The sequence below is a fragment of the Hippocampus zosterae genome, chromosome 12, assembly GCF_025434085.1.
Source record: "Hippocampus zosterae strain Florida chromosome 12, ASM2543408v3, whole genome shotgun sequence".
In the NCBI taxonomy this organism is placed as follows: Eukaryota; Metazoa; Chordata; class Actinopteri; order Syngnathiformes; family Syngnathidae; genus Hippocampus; species Hippocampus zosterae.
Window position 1 is genome coordinate 2134231 of NC_067462.1, and position 17943 is coordinate 2152173.

A 17943-nucleotide genomic window follows, 5' to 3' on the forward strand; every position below is an offset into this window, starting at 1 on the left:
CCTCGAAAAACCATCATCTCCAAATATGGTCATTTCCACATTTTTCCAAGTTTTCCATTTTATTTTCTTCTTTTTTTCCTCCATTATTAAAGAAGTGTTGAAAAGAGCTTGAGAGCCATTCAATCGGGCACTTTGACCCGCAGTGCAAAACCGAAGCGTAATTAGCATCACAATGGAATAAGCATTTTTCAGATACAAAAAGAAAAAGGAAAAAAAAAAAAAGACTCCAGTTCACCGTTTTAACGTGGGAGTCCGATAGAAGACGAGGACGAGAAACACAAGCGCCCACATCTTAAGACAGCGGCAATATTATACCTCGCGCGGGGATAATCCGAGCTTAAACATAACAGCAGCGCGCTCGTGGTCAGGGGAGGATTTCCTAATCCCCATTGTGTCAACGCGCTCGCTCTTCCATTCCGCTCGGCTACCATTCGCTCTTTGACGGCGACTAGGGTAGCAGCGCGGGTGCGATGTTTGTCACAAGACACAAAAAGAGCTCGTGCGTGCGCAATGACTAACAACCCGGCGAATTGCTATTAATATTTGAAACGCCTTCGGTCCGCTGTTCCATCACCCTGGATCGCCTACTCTCGGACGGACTGCCGTAATATTTCCATTGAACGCCACGTGGGATGCAAAAAAATGCTTTCCGGGAGAGCGCAAGTGGCAAATTAGCCTGGTTTCACTCGACAATTCTGATGAGGTTAGGGAGCGTGGCAAAATAAAAATAAAAATGTAATCAAAGAGAGTATGTTTACATCGAGCCACAGGTTACAGAGCCGTGACAATGATGCAAACGAGATTGAAATGGAATTGTCCAAAATGTTCATGTTTGCTGGAATTGTCAAGGGTGTCGAAATTGGAGCGGCCGTGTTTGCATCATGAGTTTGTAAAATACGGCCATACGTTGTGTCGGGAAAATAAGGCTGAAATGATTATCATGGACCAGGCTGCAGCCCGCCACACACATTCAAGGTCGCAGATACTACAGTGCACAAGGTGAGGATGGTGACCCGAGGTGGACAAAAATAATTCCTGCACCTCACGCGCATGTACTTGTATCGAGTTTTATTAAAAAATGAAAAATCAATGTTCATCCAGGCGGCCCGGTAGTCCAGTGGTTAGCACGTGGGCTTCACAGTGCAGAGGTACCGGGTTCGATTCCAGCTCCGGCCTCCCTGTGTGGAGTTTGCATGTTCTCCCCGGGCCTGCGTGGGTTTTCTCCGGGTGCTCCGGTTTCCTCCCACATTCCAAAAACATGCATGGCAGGCTGATTGGACGCTCTAAATTGTCCCTAGGTGTGAGTGTGAGCGTGAATGGTTGTCCGTTTCTGTGTGCCCTGTGATTGGCTGGCAACCGATTCAGGGTGTCCCCCGCCTACTGCCCGGAGACGGCTGGGATAGGCTCCAGCACCCCCCGCGACCCTCGTGAGGATCAAGCGGTTAGGAAGATGAATGAATGAATGAATGTTCATCCAATGTCTCGATTCATCTATGGGATGATCGGTCAAGTATTCGATTCGAAAAAAAAAAAAAAGCCCGGCGAACAACTGAAGACACAAAAAAAAATGCTAATTCCTCCTTTTCTCTGAATAATTATGATTGGATTTACCAAAGCCAGCGCATCCGGATCCTCCACCGTAGCGCGCATCTTCAAAACAGCACTTCTTTGCCCTCTTTGTCACACACACACACACACATGTACTCTCTTAATATCGAGGGGCCTAATTATAGGCTGCCCATTAATCAGCAACAGCTGTAATTATACTAATTCCAATGTGTAATCTGATCAAGGTGAAGGGGATCAAATCGCAACCGTTCTGCTCTGCTGGCTTAGGAGTGGTGAGAGGATGGAAGGGGTGGGCGGGGGGGGTCAGAAATGGCGGCGACGGGGCTGAAAATTCATTTCGACCAGAACAATTTGATTCCATTCAGTTTGTTACTTCATTAGTAGGACAAAGTAGATGCACGGGCAAGAAAAAAAAAAAAGTCCACAAGCCACTGCACATCTGAAAGCTTGTTAGGTGTTTGCTCAAATGTAAAAAAAAAATTCTGTTTTTTATGTTTTGGTATTTTTATGTTGCTCCTACTCTCACCATGCGCGCAGCCAACCTATAAAACCGCGTAGCGCTTGCATCCGGAAGCTTCCCACTCGTCATTTTTCTCCAAAGCCAACAGTACATTCTCATTCGCCGACACGCACGTCACTCACCGAGCAAGGCCCCACCCCATTTAAAGCCGCACACGTCGCTTGGCACGGAATCTGCGGTAGTAGTTGCAAAAGTGAGCCGTGAGAGGCAACGGGGTGGCAAATAAAATCCAGACGAACGGAAAATACAATAAAAGGACTAGCAAGGGAAAGTTGATGGTTGGCGTCGGCCATTTTGCGAGCGCGTCCAACAAACGGGCCCACTCGGAGTATGATGGCGACGGATGATAAAAACGCAGAGATGCTTTCATTCATCAAACGTCCGTCATTCTTGCCATTTTAAAAGCGCCATTTCTCCCCACATGAGCATGCGACGTCCTCCAAATAAATGTTTGCTCTCTCCCGGTGGCGATCCCAGTCAAATCTTTCCACCATCTCCACCGTGACCGGCACATTCCAAAAACCAGACTGCCGTGCAATTATTTTTATTGCGGCGGCGGCGAACGCAACGACTGCGGGTTGCAATTTCTTCAAGCGGCGTTCAGAACGGTGATTAAAAGACATCCGGTGATGAATGCGGCCTCGCTATTGTCGAGACGCGTCCTTTTAATCGGCCCCTTGCAGGTTTTCGCTGCCGTTTGCGCAGATGTCATGGAAACAGTCGGCGGAAAAAACTCCGCCAGGAACGAATCGACGGCGTCGGCGACGGCAACGTGGCTTCGCCTGAATGACGGCACTGTTTTCGCATCTGGCCGCCCCTCCCGCAAACGGGGTTTCCAAAACAAAGACGGGCTTTGATACGGGGGGGGGGGGGGATCCATCTGCGTCCTGTCTGGTCGCGGGGACGGATGGGGGACGGATGAGTGGATGGAACTGAGGAACTTGCTGCACAGATAGCGCCGATAAGAAGGTAGCCGAGGGAACCGAAGGGGGGGGGGGGGGGCAGGGTGCGAAACGCCATGCGCAGTTGGTAAATATAAACACCGCATGCTTGGAATGCTGTGAATGACTGACTGTATGGTGACACCAAAAAAAAACAACAAAAAAAAAAACATAAGCTGTTCTAAATCTGAGCTGAGAAGCAAAAAAAAAAAATTCACAAGAAGCAAAAGAAGATAACAGCACGATCCCGTTCATCGTGGGAGTTTCCGACCAACACGCGAAAAGTGAAAATCTGCGATACAAAGCCCCCCACTTAAATTTTTCCTTTCCAGTTTTGGCCTGCAAAAGCTCCTCCCACACACACTTTAAACAGATTGAAAGTTAAGAAGAGACATTTTCGTATAGTTGAACGCAAAGCAAATTTGCAAGCATAACATGTATTAAAATATCGAACGAGAGATTTCCAAACTGTTCAAATGTGTTTTAGTGTGAACCTTATTATTTATTTGGCTGACAATATTCGCTCATTTCTGCCCCCCCCCCCCCCCAAAAAGTAAAAAATCTCTGCAATTCACCCAGAAAACAAGTAACTTCCTGTTCACCTTCACGTATTGTCCTGGAGACTTTTTTTTATGTTTAAGTTTATGAGGCTCTCGTTTACGATCCTTCAAATTCCTTCTTTTTCACCAGGATAACCTAGTTAAAAAATAAAAACATGGCGTCTTTTTGGGGGGGGGGGGGTTTCAAGCCCGCCAAAGGCAATTAAAAATGAGCCGCACAGCGATTGCTTCCTGGAGGGCCTCGCCGCTGCCGGCTGCTCAGGTGTGAACTGTAAGCCGGTTTGGGTTCCTTTCTCATACAAAATGGATGACGCAGATGGCACGGCGGCGGTAGCCGGCCACCGACTATGCGACGCGCATTACCGTCGCGGCTGGGATTGGAGGGGAACAGGAATCAAAACGAACTTTAGCGCGGGACGCTCCCGCTAGCCACGCGGAGACATTCTGCTTGCGACTTTCTAAACGCGCTTTGAATCTCGACTCCATGTTGAAAGCCTCTTGATGACATCACAACCATTTTATTTTCCCGCTTCAACGACGACCGTTGTCGAACGAACTTGTGTGTCAAATATTATATGTGGCGGGCGGGCACTTAACTCATTCAATACCAGCCCAATTCTGGACCGAGTCTGAAAAGACGTTTAAAACCGTCTTTGGGAGTGAATGAGTTAAATAGTCAATGAAAGAGTTCGAAACCACTGGTGACATAGCGACGCGCTCTCAAGTGGATAAATGGATTCCCGCGATGCGTAATTAAATGTGAGTGACGGGTTTGGGAGTTTGGGGAGGAACTAAGCAAAGAGTGACAAGACAAGAAGCAGGAATGAGGGAGTCCGGGGGTCCCCTGATGGTTGAGCCTTGCTAAAAATAACCGCGGTGAAGAGACGGTGACATGAAGCGCGCACGTCGGGAGGCGGAACGACGCTGCCTGCGTGTTGAATAAAAGCCTCGCCGAGGCTCAAGCGTCAGGTGACCGTCGCGTATCGCTTACAATCGTTGGTACCGGCGATTTGCCGAGGAGAGCGAGTCACGAAATCTTTCGACTGTCGATTCCGCGAGTCGGAACGCCTGCGGCGCGCGCGGGACTCCCGAGTCATTAAAAAGCCCGTTTGAAGCGAGTTGAGTCTTTGATTCGCTTTTGCTCTGCTTTGCACTCCCCCCCCCGGTGACAAGAACCGCGCCGACTTCCGCTCGGCTACTTACGACGCGGACGATTCCGCTGAGCAATCCCGTCCGCGTGTATACTTGGCGAACGTCCCGATTGGCTTTCATGTGTAAGATTTACATCTGGAGAGGTAACCTTACACGTGATTCGTCTCTTGGTCTTTCGGGGCGAGGTCACGGACATTTACGATGTTTTCCAGGAATCCGATAATCGGGCCATTGATTGTAATAAATTGGTTCCGATTCTTTGCGTTGCGCGTGTACCCCGGATAAGCGGCTATCGTCAAGCTATCGTCAAGGAACGCAGTCTTTTCAACGTACCCCGTTTACGTTTTCAGCCCTTCCGACGTTCACATTCCAAAGTCCCGATTTCGCGTCGTTCATTGATCATTTGCCGATTCGGCTGACAACAAACACCTTTATAACGTCAACTTGATTACGGCGAGCGGATTTTTCCCACAAAATGGCGGAAATGGAAACGAACTTTCGGTGGCTAACCGTCGCCACGACGGTTAGCGTCATAGCGTTCATAGCCTTGCTTATGAACACAAGATACGGTGCGGGATTTCCCTCCGTTTTTAGCAACGCTACCGATTGACTCGGAGGATGCGCGGCGCGGTCCGGAGCGCATGGGTCTGAAAACACGTCTGGTAAACGGAAGCCAGTCTCGCTATCTGCGAAGAATCGTCTCTCACTTTGGAAAGGGAGTCCGACAGACGAAGCTCAGGCAAAAATGTCCACGATTTCCCCCAAAGGCAACAAAATCACGGTCAACGGATTGAAAGATGACCGTAAACCGATTTGGGGCGTGGCACTTCCAGAACCGGAGACGCCACTTTTCCACATTATTACATCTAGAAATATTCATACGGTAATTCTACATCGGTACGTTGTAACCAGGTCGGACTGCATTTCCAAAACGCAGGGCCACTTTTCTGCTCGGTGCTGCTGATTAACGACATCCAGCAACGTGGAGTTGCGCGACCGCGATGTGGAATCTGTATCTGCAACCAAACTATAAACAAACGCTGCTGCGCGCAGATTTTGTTTTGCTACTCATTAGTCATTTCCGTCCTCTGGGACGCGGCGAGGGTCCTCAAAGAAAGACACCTCGAGTGGTGGCGCAAATGATTTGATGGGCTCATTATCCCCGCGCTTCACGTGGACGTCACATCGTGGTAAGCGGTGAATTTAATAAACCAAAAATGGGCGAGGCGGCCGTTCTTAACTCACTCGCCCTTCCAGGGTGTAGTCAGGGAGACGGCGGCGGCTGGATTTTGCAAAACCTTGAAGTCAACCTGCGAAAACAAAAACAACAGATCATTAGAAAAGGATAAATAATCGGGATTCATTCAATAAATGAACGCCTGCCTGTTGTCAGTTTTTGGAAAAAAGCTCAAGTACGGCTGACGATGCATATGATGTCTTTTGTTTCAAGAGATTTGGCAAAAAAAAAGCAGAACAAAAGCCGCAAAGGTGCCGTCCGCCATATGGAGTTTACTTCCGCTTGCTAAACTTTACTTTCTCAAGCAACGTGATCGTGCGACCGATTTTGAAAAGTACTGCAAGGTTGCCTCAAGCGTGCATCTCAACTCCGGCTTCATGCAACACCGCCATCTACGGGGATCCACTGGTCATTACAATAGTTTGTCAATTTGAATTTCACAGGCAAGCTGGGCAAAACGCGGATGAAAAAAAACACACATCCGTGCCAGGAAACGGTTGAGTCAATACGATTTGGGAAAACTTTCCGGAGCACTCTACCATAGGCCGCCATTTTGGACTTGATTTGTTTTGTTTGTTTTGGAACTCTGATTACAGCTCTGTGAGGATGTGTCACTGCCACTCAATTAAATTAGAAACCCAGAAACATTCATTCATTCATTCATCTTCCGAGCCGCTTGATCCTCGCTAGGGTCGCGGGGGGTGCTGGAGCCCATCCCAGCCGTCTCTGGGCAGTAGGCGGGGGACACCCTGAATCGGTTGCCAGCCAATCACAGGGCACACAGAGACGAACAACCATCCGCGCTCACACTCACACCTAGGGACAATTTAGAGCGTTCAATCAGCCTGCCACGCATATTTTTAGAATGTGGGAGGAAACCGGAGCACCCGGAGAAAACCCACGCAGGCCCGGGGAGAACATGCAAACTCCACACAGGGAGGCCGGAGCTGGAATCGAACCCGGTACCTCTGCACTGTGAAGCCCACGTGCTAACCACTGGACTACCCGGCCGCCCTACCCAGAAACATTTTCCAATAATTTGCTACACGGTACCCGCACGAGTATGCAAAGACCAAATTGGCGCACGGATAAAGTGAAGCTGCGGTTCAAACCGTGAGTGACAAGCAGATCACCGCGACACTGAAACCGGAAAGTCACCTGCAAGGGAATTCAGCACGCGTTTAGTCAGGACGCGATCCAGATAAGAAGGATCCAGCGGTGAACCGATACTGCGGCTTTTTTGAGCAGCGCCGGATTACTCAATTCAAGTCTAACAACTTTCGACAACCTCGGCGATTTGCTTTGGGGATTGCGCGACGGCCGCTCCTGCCTTGCCACACGGTGTGGAATCACATCCTGACATTGCATTAGAGAGCAGAAATTTGCCGAAACCGAGTGCCATGACCTGACGTGGCCCCCGAAAGGCCTCCGAGCGCTCGCAAGGAATTTGCATTATGCGATTTATCCTGGCAGTCAATATGACGGAAACGCTAAGTCTGCCGCCAACGTTCCAGCGACTGCAACCCGACGCGGCTTCCCCCATTCGGTCGTTTTCGGCCGCTAAGCGACGCTGCGCTAACATTAGCAAAGCATAACAGACGTCAATCATAACAAAGGGTGAGGCGGTAGTCGGCGTGGCGGCAAAAGTTTGCCGATTCCCTAATGAGCTCAGGCAGCTTCTGAAACGGTGGACGGAAACGGTGAGGAAAGAACATTCTAGAAGGGCCACCACCTTATGTTAATGCAAAGTACCCGCAGCTAATTGAAGTTTTCAGAGAGTCAGAAAAGTTCACTCGGACGTCTGACAGTCACCAGAGGGCCCTTTTTTTTCTTATTTTTTTATTTTATAAAACTTAAGCCCGTTAAGACAGCAGTGAACTATTATCGTTCAATAAAAAGTGTTTCCTGGACGCGGCGTGAATTAAACAATAACAGATTAACAGTAAAACGCTTTGCCGTGTTCAATGCTGAAAGCAAGAGCGCAGCACAATCGGCAGCAGCTGCCTTGCCTGGAGAAAAAAAAAAAACACACTTCTTATTTGAGGTTAACGGGGGACCGAGACGCCGCAGATTGTTAGGGAGCACAGATTGGGGTCTGGGGCAATGGGGGGGGAGGCCATGTGTGTTCTGACGAGTCCAAATTCGCCCCTGTTCCAGATTGATGGGTGCATCAGAGACTGAAAAAAGGTGGTCGTGCATCCATCCTACCAGCGCCGGCCCGAGATTATCGGTGCTCGTTTCAGTCTCAAACATATCTATCGTAGTCTAATATGAACAAAATAAAATGTACGATCTACCGTGAACGTCATTCATTTGACGGGTGGGATATTGCGTTAGCTACGTGCTACGCTAATGTAGCGTCCATGACAGGAACGCAACAATCGTAGCCTTTCTAGAACGTCAGATTCAAATTCTGACGTTGTGATAACCGTGAGCAAAAACATCACCGTTGCATGGAGTTAATTCATTCATTCATTCATCTTCCGAACCGCTTGATCCTCACTTGGGTCGCGGGGGGTGCTGGAGCCTATCCCAGCCGTCTCCGGGCAGTAGGCGGGGGACACCCTGAATCGGTTGCCAGCCAATCGCAGGGCACACAGAGACGAACAACCATCCACGTTCAGAATCACACCTCGGGACAATTTAGAGTGTTCAATCAGCCTGCCATGCATGTTTTTGGAATGTGGGAGGAAACCGGAGCACCCGGAGAAAACCCACGCAGGCCCGGGGAGAACATGCAAACTCCACACAGGGAGGCCGGAGCTGGAATCGAACCCGGTACCTCTGCACTGTGAAGCCCACGTGCTAGCCACTGGACTACCGGGCCACCCGCATGGAGTTAATATTGAAGCGTATTATTTTGGGGTTAAAAAAAAAAGAAAAAAATTTATTTACGTCTCAGAAAAGGAGGAGCTAGCTAACAAGGCCGCTTTCAGGCAGCATCAACGGCTGTCGCTTCTGTGACGGACGGCGCCACGACGACCGCGATTTACGGAATTCAAATTCCAAAAGGCTGCATATGAATCGGGCCACGATAACAGCAAATGGCAACACGGAGCCGCTCGGTTACAAGAGGATCGAAAGAATAAAAGTTCAAACGCAGAAAAACGGCGCTCAAGCATTCCAGCACCTCCACGGTCAGGATGCGTCACCGAAGACCAGCGGCCAAGATAAGCCCACATTGAGGGAGACAAATCGCACGCAGATGCGGTGGATAAGGATCCAGGTTTTGGAGAGGGGGAGTGGGGGGGTTCCAAGGCATTTCAAATAGATCGATATTGTCTGCGGTGTTTATGGCATCGCATCGCACGCTGGCTACAGCGGATATCGAACACCCGCCCCCCCCCCCCCCCCCCCGTCCCCTGTGACCTTCTTGAAACAATAAACGATATTGAGGTATCAGGTGTGTTGTCGAAAGAGGGACGGTGTTGGCAGACAAACGCGGCCGTCTCCTTTTCACCAACGGGCTCGCATTTGTCAATCGCGTTGCCGCATTCGAACCTGTACGGCCGATCGCGTCCTTGATCGGCCAAAAACGTCTCGACGCCGAGGATGTGGAGTGAACCCGATATGCTAGCAGAGCAGCATGAGCAGCCCCCGGAGGTCAAATGACAAATGGCTTTTCTGATTGATTCCATCGCAAGATGGAGAAATTAGGCAGATGGCAGCAGAGCTGACGGCGACGGGAGTTGTTTGTGTTCGCTTCTGGGGAAGGAAAAATAAAAAAAAAGAAAAAAAAAGAGATGTCGGGGATTAGAATGGGAGTCACATCGTGGGGAAGCAGCAGAAGGGGAAGGGAGGGAATGACTCACTCTCACTCCCAAGGTATCTTGAAGGAATTAGCACCCTTGCCAAAAAAAAAAAATGAATCGAACTACGCAGCTACCGAGAGTCGAAGCCTGTAAATGCGACGTTGAAATGCGACGTCCATCTTTGGAATAATCAAAACCACCTTAAAGTCAATTTGTGACATGAAAGCAAACGCACTCAAAACTCGCGCCCGTCCACTGAAATCCGGCTTTGGGGGGGGGATAAAAATTCCAGACGAAGCAAATGGGTTATGCCTCGGTGTTGACAGCTTTGAGCACACTGCACACGCGGCGTAGCAAAAAAAAAAAAAAAAAAAAAAAGCAGCACGTCAGCCAAACCTGCGCTGAGAGCGACACGGGCTTGAGTTTCAGTTTGGCGGCGAGCGTTAAAGAAAATGCAGCAGTAGCGGCAGCAGCAATGAAGTTGAATTGCAAAAACAATAACGACAACATCAAGATCATTCACAATTTCTCGCTGAAAAACGGCAGCAAAGACGGACGCCGTCCTCCACTTACGGCCGAGTCGTGTTCCCAACTTGAATTTGTCACCAACCCGCGCCGCTAACAGGAGACCAATTAAACAACTTGTAATCGCACGACGTTTGGTCTTGAAAGGAACACGGAATCGCACCTGGAGGTGTACCGTAATACGAACCAGAGAGCAAAAGGTTAATTGTGCGTTGCCGCAAGCGAAGCGGTGACATAAATAATTCCCTCCATCACGTCTCGGCAATCTAAATCGAATGCGACGCGAGTCGGGCTGTAAAAGAATGCGCTCGCGTACATCCGGACACGCCATCCGCTGGGGTTCCACGATAGGCTTTGCCTGATGGCTTCGTGCGAGTCAAATGTCAAGACGGAGTAGAAACTGCAGTCACTCGAGACATCGCATCTACCCACCGCCCCCCCCGGCCCCCGTCCTCAAGCGCTCTATACCGGTGGTCCTCAACCCCCAGTCCGCGGGCAAATACAAAACTTATATTAATTTTTATAATTTGATATAATTTTATAATAACAATAATTTTATAATAATAATAAGAATTATGAAAATTATTATTTCGTTTTATTGATAATAATAAGAATTGTTATTATTATTATTAATAATAATAAAAAGTTAAAACACACTCATAAGGAAAAAAATATATATCATATATGTATATATATATAATCATTCTCAAAAGGTCAACCCCCCCTTATAATAATAATTATTTTCATAATAATAATAATGAAAATTATTATTTCGTTTTATTGATAATAATAAGAATTGTTATTATTATTATTATTATTATATATATATATATATAATTATTATATATATTATTATTTTATATATATTATATTTAATAATATTATTATTATTAATTACTATTAATAATAATTAATTATTAATTATTTGTTTTGTGTGGAGTAATATTATTATTATTACTAATAAAACGAAATAATAATTCCGAAATCAATAAAACGAAATTATTATTATTTTATTGATTTCGGAATCTGACATTTTATTTTGAAAAATGACCCGATGTTCTGTTCCATCCATCTGTGTCACTCGCCAAGGCGCGCTTTTCGGTCACACTAAAACGAAATGCAGGAGCTCGCAAAATGAGTATAAAAAAAAAAACTGCTCGAGATCGCAAATGACGGCGGCTTTAAAAGTACGTTCGAGATAACAACTCTGCCGGTGTTCTGGATTAAAGTCCTCGATCGCCACAACAGCACTGAAAAGAAAAACACTGTTGCTATTTCCGATTTTGGCCTGGTTGCGGAAAAACAAGCTCAGGCCTCCCACTGAGTCAGCATTTGTGGCCAGTCGTATTTTTCACGCGCTTTGACTTGGCCACGCATCTTATTTTGAAGGCACGTTGAAACGTTACCATAGTGACCAGAGAGCGTTGCGGCCAGAGACGACGTTATTCGTGTCATGGGACCACATATTGGAAGAGCGGTAAGAACATTCAATGGTGAAATTTATCGTCACAAGTGGGGCGTCCAACTTTCAAAATAAAATAAAAATAAAAATCTTGACATGTATCAGGCATATTTGTCGAGGCGAGTTGATTTCAGAGCCATTTGCAACAGCTGGACAGGCGGGAAAAGCAACATTGACGTTGAGCCTTGATTAACCCCGCGGCTCGAGTACAGCGTATAGATTATGAGTCACAAGCACTCATTAGGGAAGGAAACAGAGCGGCTACATTATGAGGTCGCTGCCATTTGATTGCTGCCGTCACATACGTTGTGAGTCAGCTTGGTCACCTTGGGCTACGGCGTATGGCAGGCGTGTCCAAAGTCCGGCCCGCGGGCCAAATCCGGCCCGCGGTCGAATTTCATCCGGCCCTCGGCCCCCGTCATAAAATCAGTGCCGTCTGGCCCGCAGGTTGGGCGCAATGGAACACGTGTTGCATTGACTGAGGTCTCGTAGACTGGTGAGTGATGTTTCATAGAGTACTGCTTCCCTCTAGTGGCTAAATGAGTAATAGCATTCACTACATGAGTAATAGCATTTAGACACTAGAGGGCATCACTCACGAGTTAACAAGACATCGCTCCGTGTTTATATTGACTGATATGTCATATTTCAAATGATCCTTGCAGTTGTGGATATGTGTATTGCTTGTTCATTTCCCTGTTGTTCGAGTCAAAGGTTTTGTGACTATTGAAAAGTCATCTGATACATTTTATGTTTCAAATCAATCAATTTGCACTCAGGAGACTTCCGTTTAAGAAAAAGTCAAGTGAATAAGCAGTTGCAAGTGATATACCTGTTTCAAATGAACCAAAAGAAATTCTTAAGATTGTTGAAATTAAAATAAAAATGGAAATGTGAAACAGACTGGCTTACTAAAATTTGCTGAACAATATTGTTGTTCAATGTAAAGAATGTCAGCCAAGGTCGGCCCCCCGACATTTTACCACATAAAATCTGGCCCCCTTGGCAAAAAGTTTGGACACCCCTGGCGTATGGATTGATGAAAGGGCGCACCAACACCACAAAATTAATAAATGAATACGTAGCGGAAATGAAAGAAAGAAAACAAATCGTTTGGGGTGGCGGAGGGGGGTGGGGTTCAAAGATACACGCACAAATACAAAACATCTTGGGATGTCCACCACAAAAACAGTAATAAAAAAAAATTCTAAGCAAATTATACACCAGGATAACGATCAGGATGATACCAATAGTGATTAAAAACCTACAAAATGAATCAATATAATAATAATAATATATTATATTCATTCATTCATTCATTCATTCATCTTCCGAACCGCTTGATCCTCACTAGGGTCACGGGGGCTGCTGGAGCCTATCCCAGCTGTCTCCGGGCAGTAGGCGGGGGACACCCTGAACCGGTTGCCAGCCGATCGCAGGGCACACAGAGACGAACAACCATTCGCACTCACACTCACACCTAGGGACAATTTAGAGTGTTCAATCAGCCTGCCACGCATGTTTTTGGAATGTGGGAGGAAACCGGAGCACCCGGAGAAAAGCCACGCAGGCCCGGGGAGAACATGCAAACTCCACACAGGGAGGCCGGAGCTGGAATCGAACCCGGTACCTCTGCTCTGTGAAGCCGACGTGCTAACCACTGGACTACCGGGCCGCCCATAATATATTATATATAATAATTAAAAACAATATAATAATAATAATCAAAATAATCAATAATCTTTCAAGACCCACACTTGATTGCGTGCCGTGACAACATAAACTCCAAATCTACCAAACGAAAGTAAAAGTGCTCTCTAAAGTGTTGCTAATGGAGCATGTTATTGGTTTCACCCAAAACGCCGGATTCGGAACAAGAAGCGAAACATCTCTCGCGGAACAGAGATTTTGATGAGAATATGTTTTGCTTTTGTGACAGCCCCAGCATAAAAACAAGGGAGTTTGACGGCAAAAATGCTTCTAATTACAAAGCATCCTGCCCTCGCGTGATACCGCCACACTTTCTACTAACTACCATGACACATACTTTGTTTATGCCACACATGCGTTTATATTCTGTTCGACAATTCCAACTTCCGACATGTTGCCATTCTTGTCGCTCACAATCGCTTCGCTTCACAATCTGTATCTTCTCCTCAAAAGCTGTGCTGATGTCAGATCAAAAGCGATGCAACTCTGCAATCTATGGGGGCCCAGTTTGCCCAAAACTTGGTTTTCCAAATCACCTGGGAACGGTTATCTCCCATGCCTACCCCCCGTTGAAAAACAGATGAATATGTAACATACCCAGTTCGCGTTTCACCAGTTTACGGCAACAAAATTTGAATTGAAGCGTTAATTCGTATGGGTCAGAAACCGAAAATGTGTTACGGTTTAACGTTTTATACAAAACGGCAGTTGTGCTCAATTAGCCGACATCCTTTGTAACCTGAAGGGCTTACTTAGCTAGCCCTCGCTCTTCCTGCACTGCTTCCATCTATAAACAACCGAAAAATGAGCTCGTCGGGTTGAATCCAACAAAAAAAAAAAAATTTGCATTCCGAGTGGGTTTAACCTTCGTGCTCACCAGGAACAATGACGGTTTCCTGTTCACGCAAGTTTGAATCATGGCACCTTGTTTAACCTGCCAAGCGCTAAGTGGTTGGTCTTGGCCTCTGCTGCCAAAAGGCAGATGGTCTGATGATTTGTACAACGGCGATGGAAATAAATCACAATCACCCAACCTGCGCTATTTTAGCCACAACACAAAGTCAAACATTTCACGCTATCCCGGGACCGCCACGGGGGCTTGCGTTGGTGGCCATTTTGATAAGAGTAAGACAATGTGAAAGCAAGAGAGAGTTCGAACGTGAAAAGACATCATCAGACATTCAGCAAAGGGAAGACCCCCCAACTTCTCTTTTGAAACTCACGGGTCAAAAGTCACTTTAAAATTTGTTACGTTGCTAAATATTGTCGAGTGTGAGGGTTCGGTCATTCAATCTGGTGTCAGGTTCGCATCTTTTGCCTTTTGTTAAAAAAAAAAATTGTCCACGATTAATCCAGAGTGGGCGGCCCGGTAGTCCAGTGGTTAGCACGTGGGCTTCACAGTGCAGAGGTACCGGGTTGGATTCCAGCTCCGGCCTCCCTGTGTGGAGTTTGCATGTTCTCCCCAGGCCTGCGTGGTTTTCTCCGGGTGCTCCGGTTTCCTCCCACATTCCAAAAATATGCATGGCAGGCTGATTGAACACTCTGAATTGTCCCTAGGTGTGAGCGTGGATGGTTGTTCGTCTCTGTGTGCCCTGCGATTGGCTGGCAACCGATTCAGGGTGTCCCCCGCCTACTGCCCGAAGACCGCTGGGATGGGCTCCAGCACCCCCCGCGACCCTAGAGAGGATCAAGCGGCTCGGAAGATGAATGAATGAATCACTAATCCAGAACGTCTTTTCAGATGAGTAAAAAAAGTGGCTTGTTATACCAATTCGTATGTCTTGAGCGGCGAAGGCCAAAGCACGCATCTTCATTATGCGCTTTCTCAGAATGCTGCGCATTACGCAACATATGGAATCGAGAAATGGCGTCTAAATGAGCAGGGAGCTGAGATGACGATCGCCTGCCGTGACTTGGGCCCAACCAATATGAATTTTTTTATATATGGATTTTTTATTATTTCTTTAACTTCACAACAAAGAGCGAAAACGCATCTGATTTTTTTTTTTCTTTAACTTCACAAAAAAGAGCGAAAACGCATCCGATTTTTTTTTATTTCTTTAACTTCACAAAAAAGAGCGAAAACGCATCAGATTTTTTTTTTTTTTGCAGATACTTTTGGGAGGAATGTAATTTTCTTTGCCCTATTTGTCTTTTTATTTAAATGCCCCAAAAATATGAAAAAAGGCAGATTTTTGCTCATTTTAGAAAAGCTAACATCTACCCCGGAGTCATTCCTGGATATTTTAGTAAAATACAAAGTGCTGTCGAGTCCTTTTTTTTTTTTTTTTTTTTTTGCTTGATGGGCACTACAACAGATGTTTTTGCTCTCAGCAAACGGGGAGAAAAAAAAAGCAAGTACCGGTAGGGTAAGATTGTAACCTGCGCATGGTGGTCACCCATGGGGTGCGCCAACGGCACTGCCTGGTCATGAATAATGTACAAACACATCTACAAAAATAGATGTGCACTGTCAGAGGGGATCAAGAGGGGAGCGGTGGAAAAATGATCCAAGCGGCAGCAGGAAAAAAATAAAATAAAAATTATACATTCACAAAAGGATGTGCCGAGGAGAATTCTTTCGATCTCATGAGTGATTTACGCCTCGAGATATTTTGCACGGCCATTGGCTGCGATATCATCGCGAGTCGTTTCCCCCGACGGCAACAATCGCACGCCGGCTTTTCCTGAGCCGAGGGCCGTTTTTCCTCCCGCTTTTCTTCCCTTCACGTTCGGTTCGCGTTCTTCCGTCTAATCCTCGTCGGGCTGTCGACCTCACAGAGACAGAGGATGGCACTTAAGCGTTCAGCCTCAGATAGTCATTCACAAAAGCGCGGAAAGCCCCCCCCCCCCCCCTTGTTCACTCAGCCTAAGTGCGTGTTTGTGGATAATTTGCAGCGTGATATTAAGAGTTGCGGGCTGCGGAGAGAAGATTATTGTCGAGTGTTTTGCCTCACTCAGACATGATTTTCCAATGAACGGGAGCCCGAGCCATTCAGAAAAAAGAAGCTGGATACGTCTGTGGCTTCAAAGAGAAAAGTTAGCCAGAGTTCACGCGCCCGCCGCGCCCGCCGAGACCACGTCACAATTCCGTTGCGCCTTTTGTCTCTTTCGCTGCAAGCCGTTTTTCAAAGCCAACGCTTTAGGCCGCCCCCGAAACCAACTATTTTCCTCGACACCTTTAGCAGAGGGCGGCCCGGTAGCCCAGTGGTTAGCACGTGGGCTTCACAGTGCAGAGGTACCGGGTTCGATTCCAGCTCCGGCCTCCCTGTGTGGAGTTTGCATGTTCTCCCCGGGCCTGCGTGGGTTTTCTCCGGGTGCTCCGGTTTCCTCCCACATTCCAAAAACATGCGTGGCAGGCTGATTGAACACTCTAAATTGTCCCTAGATGTGAGTGTGGGTGTGAATGGTTGTTCGTTTCTGTGTGCCCTGCGATTGGCTGGCAACCGATTCAGGGTGTCCCCCGCCTACTGCCCGGAGACGGCTGGGATGGGCTCCAGCACCCCCCGCGACCCTAGTGAGGATCAAGCGGTACGGAAGATGAATGAATGAATGGGTGAGCACTCACTTTCCAAATTCAATGCAACCTCAAGTTTGTGAGTCTCCGTAGTGACCCGCAAGAGACGACGATGCTCTCTAAACAATGCGCACTTCGAATTTTCCATTTTTTGTGGGCTTTTTTTTTTCCCCGTTCCTCTTCCAAAACCCGCCTTGGGCAGTAGTGATGCTAGGCTAATAAAAATGTCATTCCTGCACTCTGTATTGAAAACTCCACCATGCGATGCTAATTGCCTCGTTGGTTCAAGTGCTTTCCGTGTCCACTGAGGCGTGTGTGTGATATCGCTTGTGACACATTGACAAACAATGAAGCACGTCCTTGAGGCAATTGGAGTAACTGCAAAAAAACGGCAGGACAGAGTGACAGCATAGCCGCCGCAAATGTCATTCAAACCTAAACCATCAGATTCAAGAGGAACTCGGTTTTGTTGTCGTTGTCGTTTTAATGGCGAGAATGGAAGACAGGTGAGTGCAAGTCTGCTGGGAATCTCGCAAGATGGAAGCCCCCCAGAGAACACGCCGGAAGCAGCTACTCCGTACATCCTTAAAGTATAGCCGAGGTCTGTTAATCCATCCGTTCCATTTTCTGAACCGCTTATTCTCACGGGGTTAAACATGACTAAAATATGGGACAACCTTGAAAGGCTTTAAAACAGATGAATAGATGACAATGTGATGTTTCGATGGATAGATGTAAGATAAGATAAGAAAACCTTTATTAGTCTCGCAATAAATGTCTTTTTTTAATCAGAAAAATAGCACTCTATAATAGTGTATTTGATTTTTTTTTTAATGAATGACTATTAATTTTTTGTTGTTGCTGCAGTTCAATGGATATTGTGCTGCTCCTCCTGGGGTGCGCAACTTGAGCCAGTAGAAAACAGACATATGGATCGACCAAGCGTAGAGCAGGACCTTATGAGGCTGCAGTGAAATGAGCCGCTCTTTGCAGAGGAT

General features: G+C 47.0%; 1 protein-coding gene and 1 long non-coding RNA gene across 8 annotated transcripts in view; one reads left to right on the forward strand and one right to left on the reverse strand.

Annotated features, from left to right (window-relative positions):
* The window catches only part of adarb1b (adenosine deaminase RNA specific B1b), a 75180-nt gene that overhangs the window by 41805 nt on the left and 15432 nt on the right, over positions 1 to 17943 (reverse strand). For all 7 annotated transcript variants that reach the window (XM_052082631.1, XM_052082629.1, XM_052082627.1 and 4 more), the window contains one exon: positions 5988 to 6052. The gene's annotated coding sequence lies outside the window, so the exon portion shown is untranslated. The remainder of the gene's footprint in view (positions 1 to 5987; positions 6053 to 17943) is intronic.
* The window catches only part of LOC127611874 (uncharacterized), a 139560-nt gene that overhangs the window by 14510 nt on the left and 107107 nt on the right, over positions 1 to 17943 (forward strand). The window lies entirely within an intron of this gene.